This window comes from Piliocolobus tephrosceles, chromosome 10 (genome assembly GCF_002776525.5).
Source record: "Piliocolobus tephrosceles isolate RC106 chromosome 10, ASM277652v3, whole genome shotgun sequence".
NCBI classification, from domain to species: domain Eukaryota; kingdom Metazoa; phylum Chordata; class Mammalia; order Primates; family Cercopithecidae; genus Piliocolobus; species Piliocolobus tephrosceles.
This window is the reverse complement of record NC_045443.1, coordinates 29,425,325-29,432,301: the sequence shown is the minus strand read 5'-3', so window position 1 is coordinate 29,432,301 and position 6,977 is coordinate 29,425,325. Positions and strand designations below refer to the sequence as shown.

The window sequence follows — 6,977 nt, the reverse complement described above, 5'->3', positions numbered from 1 at the left end:
ATTCCTCAAGGATCTAGAACTAGATGTACCATATGACCCAGCCATCCCACTACTGGGTATATACCCAAAGGATTATAAATTATGCTACTACAAAGACACATGCACACGTATGTTTATTGCGGCACTATTCACAATAGCAAAGACTTGGAATCAACCCAAATGTCCATCAGTGACAGACTGGATTAAGAAAATGTGGCACATATACACCATGGAATACTATGCAGCCATAAAAAAGGATGAGTTTGCGTCCTTTGTAGGGACATGGATGCAGCTGGAAACCATCATTCTTAGCAAACTATCACAAGAAGAGAAAACCAAACACCGCATGTTCTCACTCATAGGTGGGAACTGAACAATGAGCTCACTTGGACTCGGGAAGGGGAACATCACACACTGGGGCCTATCATGGGGAGGGGGGAGGGGGGAGGGATTGCATTGGGGAGTTATACCTGATATAAATGATGAATTGATGGGTGCTGACGAGTTGATGGGTGCAGCACACCAACATGGCACATGTATACATATGTAACCTGCACGTTATGCACATGTACCCTAGAACTTAAAGTATAATAAAAAAAAAATAAAATAAAATAAAATAAAAAAGAAAATAGTAAAAACTAAAAAAAAAAAAAAAAAAAAAAATATAGACTTGACAAAATGTACCTTGATGAGGTCCTGCAGAGCCTAGCCAAAGAAGTAGAAATGAAAAACAAACAATTTTGCTTTTAATCAGACTGCAGATCTTGTTTCTGAATATCATCCACAGAGCGGAATTGTTTTCATCAACTTAATGCCTATTAACAGAGTCAATTCCAGTCTCCCGCTTTCCACCAAGTAGGATTAAAGAGATGAGAGAAGCTTATGGTTAATAGAGAACTGTAGATGTTAAAAGGTTTAATCTATTAATATAGGACAGCATTTCCCAAAGCGTGTTATGCTGAATGCTGACTCTCTTAGATGTTCTGCTGGAAAAGCATTTCAAGTTTAAATAAGTTTAGGAAATATAGCATAAAAGATCTCTGCTTTCTTGATGATTATTAACACACATTAGGACATTAAAAGCTCTGAGGATTCTTGCAATATAACTTGTTAAGTAAGGTTAAATCAAGTGTTTCTCAAAGTTATATAATCAGGGAAGCTTTTCTTCCTTTACTTAACTGTTAATATCCCAAGAAAATAATAATTCATACACTACAGTTTGGGAAAAACTGCTGTAGGCAAGGCACAGGAATGACAAGGTTTTAAGCAGGGGAGTAAATTGTGTTTTGGAATAATTATTTTGGAGAGGATCTGATCTTTCTTCCCTAATTTTTCTCATTTTAAGAAATTACACCATATTCCATCTGTGTGCTCAAGTCAGAAAAACAGAAGCTATATCTGTCATGGTGATAACCTTTTTAAAAAATTATAAAATGCAAGCGTAGAGAGGATAGTATGAAAAGCAAAAATCTCCTCCCTCCTTTCTCTCACCCCTATCCCAGCAGCCAGTATACTTTTCCAGAGGTAATAACCAGGGCAATCAGTTTTTTTTCTATTTTTCATTTCTTCTTATGGCATCTCTAAATCATATGCATCTGAGCCTACTGTTTTGGATTATAAGCATTTAGCAGTATCTATGAAATGAATTCATTCCCACTCTTCTTTCTGCCTCGCCCACCTCCCATATCCAGTCTATCACCAAGATGTGTCAATCCAACTCTCAAAACACACCTCAAGTCTGTGCACTTCTCTCCCTCCTCCCTGACAGTACTCTCACCTGTGCTTGTCCTCCCTGGTCTTACTACCTCCAATCCTTTATCCCTCTAGTTCACTCTCTTTACTGTCTACATAAAGAGTTCCTCAAAACAGAAATTAAAACAGTCTCTGGCTTAAAAGCCTTCAATGGCAACCTACTCAAATTAAATTCAAGATCTTTATAAACACCGTGAAGCTGGGCATGATCAGCCACCTGCTCCCCTCTCCAACTGGTGTCCTGCCTCTCAGCAGCGCCTCACCTAACAGCAGTCACAGGGCCTGCCTCCTCTCTGTCCCTTGAATGCTGCAAGCTTTTTCTCTTAGGACCTTCCCATTTGCAATTTCCTGTGCCCAGATTGCTTTTTCTCTTTGTTGATTTTTTGTTTTTTTTTAGTAACGTGAACCCCTATGTTTTTTTTCCAATAGCAATTGAAATCTTTCTTTGTCAAAGAGCAAGCCTTCTCAGAACACCAAAATGGAGTCAGTGCCCCTGATTTTTTTCTTAAAGCATTCTGTTCTTCTCCATGCTACTTCCCATAATGTATTCCTACATGTTTATTTTGTAAACGTCTGAGGGTTCCAAAAAACTAGGGAACACATCTGCTTTGTTCAACACCAAATGTGGAAAAGCTGGCACAGTGTCTGGTCACAGAACGGGCTTAATAATTATTTATTATATGAATGAAGCTAGCCAGAGGGAATTTCTCTTACAGAGTTATCTCCTGCCTTTTCCTTACATAAAACTTCAGCTGCATCCAGATACTCCTTTTCTGCACACCTCCCACCCCAAAGTGCCACCGAGGTCCCTGGGCACCCAAAAGTCTTATTTGTTCATCTCTATTAGGACCAGAACTTTAAGGGCTATCTCTAAGGGCCTTTCCTTTTATGCTTCCCTCAGCATTTCAGTTTATTTTATTCTCTTCTTGGGAATTCATTGCACTTATTTTCTGTACCACTCATTTGGTGCCAAATCTTCTGTTGCCTTGTAACTACTTATTTGTTATTTTAAATTAATACCTTACATTGACATATTTGTCTTGCTAATGATGTCATAAGTTTACTGAATACAGGACCTGTTACTTTGTATCCTAAAGCACACTGCATGCACCTGCACAGAGTAATTGCACGAAGAACGAATCTCTATTCATCCGTTCTATGCCCCCATTAGAAGACCTTAATATAGGAGTTTGATCAATTCCCTTTCACACTATTTTATTGCTCAGTGGTTCTGAGTGTATTGCCATCATGCTAACATGGACAGCTGGAGTAAAGATAAGTTTTGAGGTCACAGAGTAGTTAAGGGAGGAGTCTGGGGACAGAGGACTTGCCTGTTTTCTCAGTTCCTCTTTAAGAGGCACCAGAGTTACAAAAGGTCACTAGGTGTGCTTGGCAAGAGACCAGGCGTATTTTAAATTGATTTGGCATTTCCTAGGATATTTTAAAGGCAAACTTTTGGACTTACAGATTTTTTAAATTAAATGAAACAAAAAGGATTACCCCCTTAAAAATTTTCAGTCATTGGCTCAGTTTCTCACAGTTCGATTTTTGGATGAATTAGACTCAAACATTAATTTAATTCGTAACTACCTTTGGTATCCAAGAAGTTATTCTGCACCTTTAGTTGAAAATTCCAGTTTTGTCCAAATAATATTTCAGGAGTATTTAACATACTGAATACTTGGCTACTTTTTGTTTTATTTTCCACCAAACTATAAGGGTCAGAAAAGTTCTGCAATCTTTTTAGTGTACTTAACCAACCTTCCTCAAGCTACTTCTGAAAAATGGAGGGCAAAGTTTAACCCTTCAACAACAGCATAATTTTTAGAAAAGAACTATTCAAAGTCAATAGACTTTTTTTTACAATTATTATCTATTTTTACTTAGAGATAATACAACCTTGAAAATAAAGAAAGTAGAAAGTGTCATCTGTTGTTTTTATTTTGTCAATGAGGAAACTGAAATATAGGAAGGCTGAATGACATGTCCAAGGGCACCTAAGTGAGCAGCAGATAAATTTCAGGTGTGTACTGGAGAACTTACCGTAAACGTGGGATTGCTGTTAAGACAACACTGTTATTTGGTTAGTTTTAGACCAAGTTTGTCAGCCTGGGGTCAGGATAACAAACCAAGTTTGTCAGCCAGGGGTCAGGTAGGACACACTTCACAATGAACATTCGCAGCCTCTTGTTTGAAAATTATTAAGCCAGCAGACGGTGATAGCAGAACCTTACCAAATGCAGGGCCCTTCCAAGCGCAAGCGCAAGGCCCTGTGCAGCTGCAGTTTTGCATTTCCATGAAGCTAGCCCTGCCTGGAGTCTCTAGACATCTAGAATGTAGGAGGTTGGGCATCAAGGAGGCCATAAACTCCTGAAATTGTCAGGAGTTGGACAATTTTGTGTTAATATGTATGTATTTGTCTTTCATATTCCATAGCTTTCATCACATTCTCAAATTGGTCTGTTACCCTCTTCAGAGGTAATACATGTTCCAACAGAACCCACAATGTCAGAATATATTGGTACGGACAAGCATGCTGGTGGCCACCATGCATGATCCTTCACAAAGCTGTATTTGTGAATAAGTAAGTTTTCATGAGTGCATGGGAACTAATGCAAAATCAAGGAATTCTTAACGCTGATGAGATGTTGCCAGAAACAAATGCACTGAAGAATGCTTCTTCAGGAGATAGGAAAGCAGATGGTGAGATGGTCAAGACGATCACATGCTTTATAAACCCCAAAGTAATACCCTAATATAAGCCATTTTATTTATTTTCAACCTTTCCATCTTCCTCTGTAATTGGATGTCACATTTTAGCCTCCTTTAAGGAAAGGATATTTTCATTTACTTTAATTTCTCTAATAGCTGTACGATTTACCAACTCATGGTGATTTACATCTATTTTATAGATAATTATAACCCAGTGTTAGAAACAGGAGTAAGTGAGGAATTTGTTAATACAGCAGGTGCAAAAGCTGCCCTCAGAATTAGGAAAAAGAGTACTGTAAAGACGTGGATCCTGAGAAATACTACTGATGGAATACTGACACACGAGCCAGCCTGGTAAAGACCTCATGCCCATCTCCTAGAAGTCTCACACACAAATATCCCTTCTGCGGAAATGCCTGCTCTTGCAGTTTACGTGGCTGCTTTAACTTTTTATTTAGTTCCTTGCCCCGCTTTATAAATTTTGGACTGACTACACCTGTCAGTCAAATCTCCAGTTCATATAAATGGGAATATAGAGAGATGAGTAATTGAAACCACGGGGTAATTCTCAAATTTCCATTTGCACAGTGTCAAACTTCTCTAGACCTAGCAAACAGAAAAGCACCATCCATCTGAGTTTCCTGGTCATTTTTCTGACCGTACTCTGTCCTTGCCAAACTCTTGCAGATCCAGCGATAACCTTGGTTGCTCACCACATAACTCATCCGTGGAAGAAAACGTGCCCACTGCTGGCAGGTGTGACGCCTTCCTCTGGTTTCTAGGATAAGGTTGGGCATGAATTGTTTTAATAGACTGAGACTGCCCCGCGGGTAATTCTACTTGCTGGGAGTGTTAAGCAGCCTTCCCGCAAGCCATCTACACCAGTTGGAGTCTTCTGGCACCTGCTCCCCTGCACACCCGCAGGATGCTCAGACCGCAGGAAGATGTCTAAAACTTCCTACGGGGGCAAACCCCGCCCCGGCCTCACCAGCCGCCCCAGCACACTTCAGCCACGACCCTGGCAAGGGTCAAGTGGGAGGGTAGGGACGCGCGCAGCCTGGGGTGGGGCTGGGGGCTGGCGAGGACCTGCTCCGGGGACCTGGGCTGGGCGCCCTGGCGGTCCCGGGCGCCAGGAGGGGACCTAGGACGGCTGCCGTTTCACACGTGGCCCCGGCATTTGCGCGCTCTCTCCAGAAATAGCCCCAACGGCCCAGGAGGCCTGGGCGGGACCCGGCCTCGCTCCTCTCTCCCTCGGTCCCCAGTCCCCACGGCGCGGCCCCCCACATTAACCTTCCCGGATCCTTCCCGGCTCGCTGCCCTTTGCAACCCCAGCGCGCCCCACCTTGGCGGGCTCCGCCGACGCCAAACGCGCCTAAACGGCCGGTGACGACGCGGTGCAGCCGGGGGCAGCTTCGGGGGCAGAGCCTCCGCAAATGCTTCTCCCCTCCCACCCGGCCTCACACCCACCCTCCTCGAGGTCCCGCAGGGAACCGCTCCGCCCTGCGAACCCAGCCAAGCCCTCCCTCCTGGGCCACCCCCAGTCCGGTCTCTGCCTTCGGAGCGCGTGGGCTCTGCGAGCGCCAGGGCTGGGGACCCTGGAATACCTGTTCCTCCAGCACGAGGATGGGGTTCAACTAGTGGTCCTATAAATCCTGCTCCTTCCCCGAGGCCACGGGAAGCGCTCCAGCCACAAGGAAACAGCTCCGGTCTTTCTGCTCCCAAACGTGACACTCTATATATCCGGCTCGGAGACTGGGTGTGGGGCGGGAGGAAACCACCCTCCCTCCGACCTTACCCGTCGCCGCCGCTGCCTCGGCGTTGAGCTCGGAACCGGCGGCAGCCTCAGCCCGGGGCGGGAGGTGGGCGAGGGGCCAGCGAGGGCCCTACAGGCCGCGGGGAGACAGCATCGTGGGCAGGGCGGCCGCGCGCGCAGGCCCGCTCCGCGCTTCCATTCATTCAGCACCAGCGGATCCACCGGCTATGATTCCCGCATTTGTGTGGTTGCGGGGAGGGCGGGGGGTGGTTCTGGTTTGAGTGGGTTTTGTCTGTTTGTTTGTTTGGGGCTTTTGTTTTGTTTTGGGTTTTGAGGTTGGTTTTTTCCTCAATTTTTTAATCAGTGGGCGAGAAGACAAGGAAGCTAGAAAGGCGCCCTCTCTGGTGTGGGAAGGGAGAACTCCCACACCGTGAAAGGTGGCGGGGTAGGGGATGGAGGGAGATACTGAGGAGAGAGAGAGATTCAAAGGTTCTAGTCGGAACTGAACGCTTGGGGGACACACCTTTCCCCACCCACCCTAGCGGAAAAAGCAGCCAAAAATCCCAGTTTACTCAGCTTGACTACACTGCACATCCCTTGGGAGGGATGCTCTTGTATCTGCTAAAGACACTGCGGAGGCGCCCTGCAGTGACCCACGAACGCAGTGGCTTTTTAAAACTCAAGGGCGTGAGGGTGCAGGGTGATGCGAGGACTTCAGGCGAGGTTTCCTCACACTCGGGGTTTGAAGGGCAGAAATCCGGCTCTGCCTGCCTATGGTGGG

General features: G+C 44.9%; 1 protein-coding gene across 1 annotated transcript in view; it reads right to left on the bottom strand.

Annotated features, from left to right (window-relative positions):
- The window catches only part of FAR2 (fatty acyl-CoA reductase 2), a 200,103-nt gene extending 193,763 nt beyond the window's left edge, over positions 1 to 6,340 (bottom strand). The window contains exon 1 of the mRNA XM_023209007.2: positions 6,048 to 6,340. The gene's annotated coding sequence lies outside the window, so the exon portion shown is untranslated. The remainder of the gene's footprint in view (positions 1 to 6,047) is intronic.
- Positions 6,341 to 6,977: the final 637 nt, after the last annotated feature.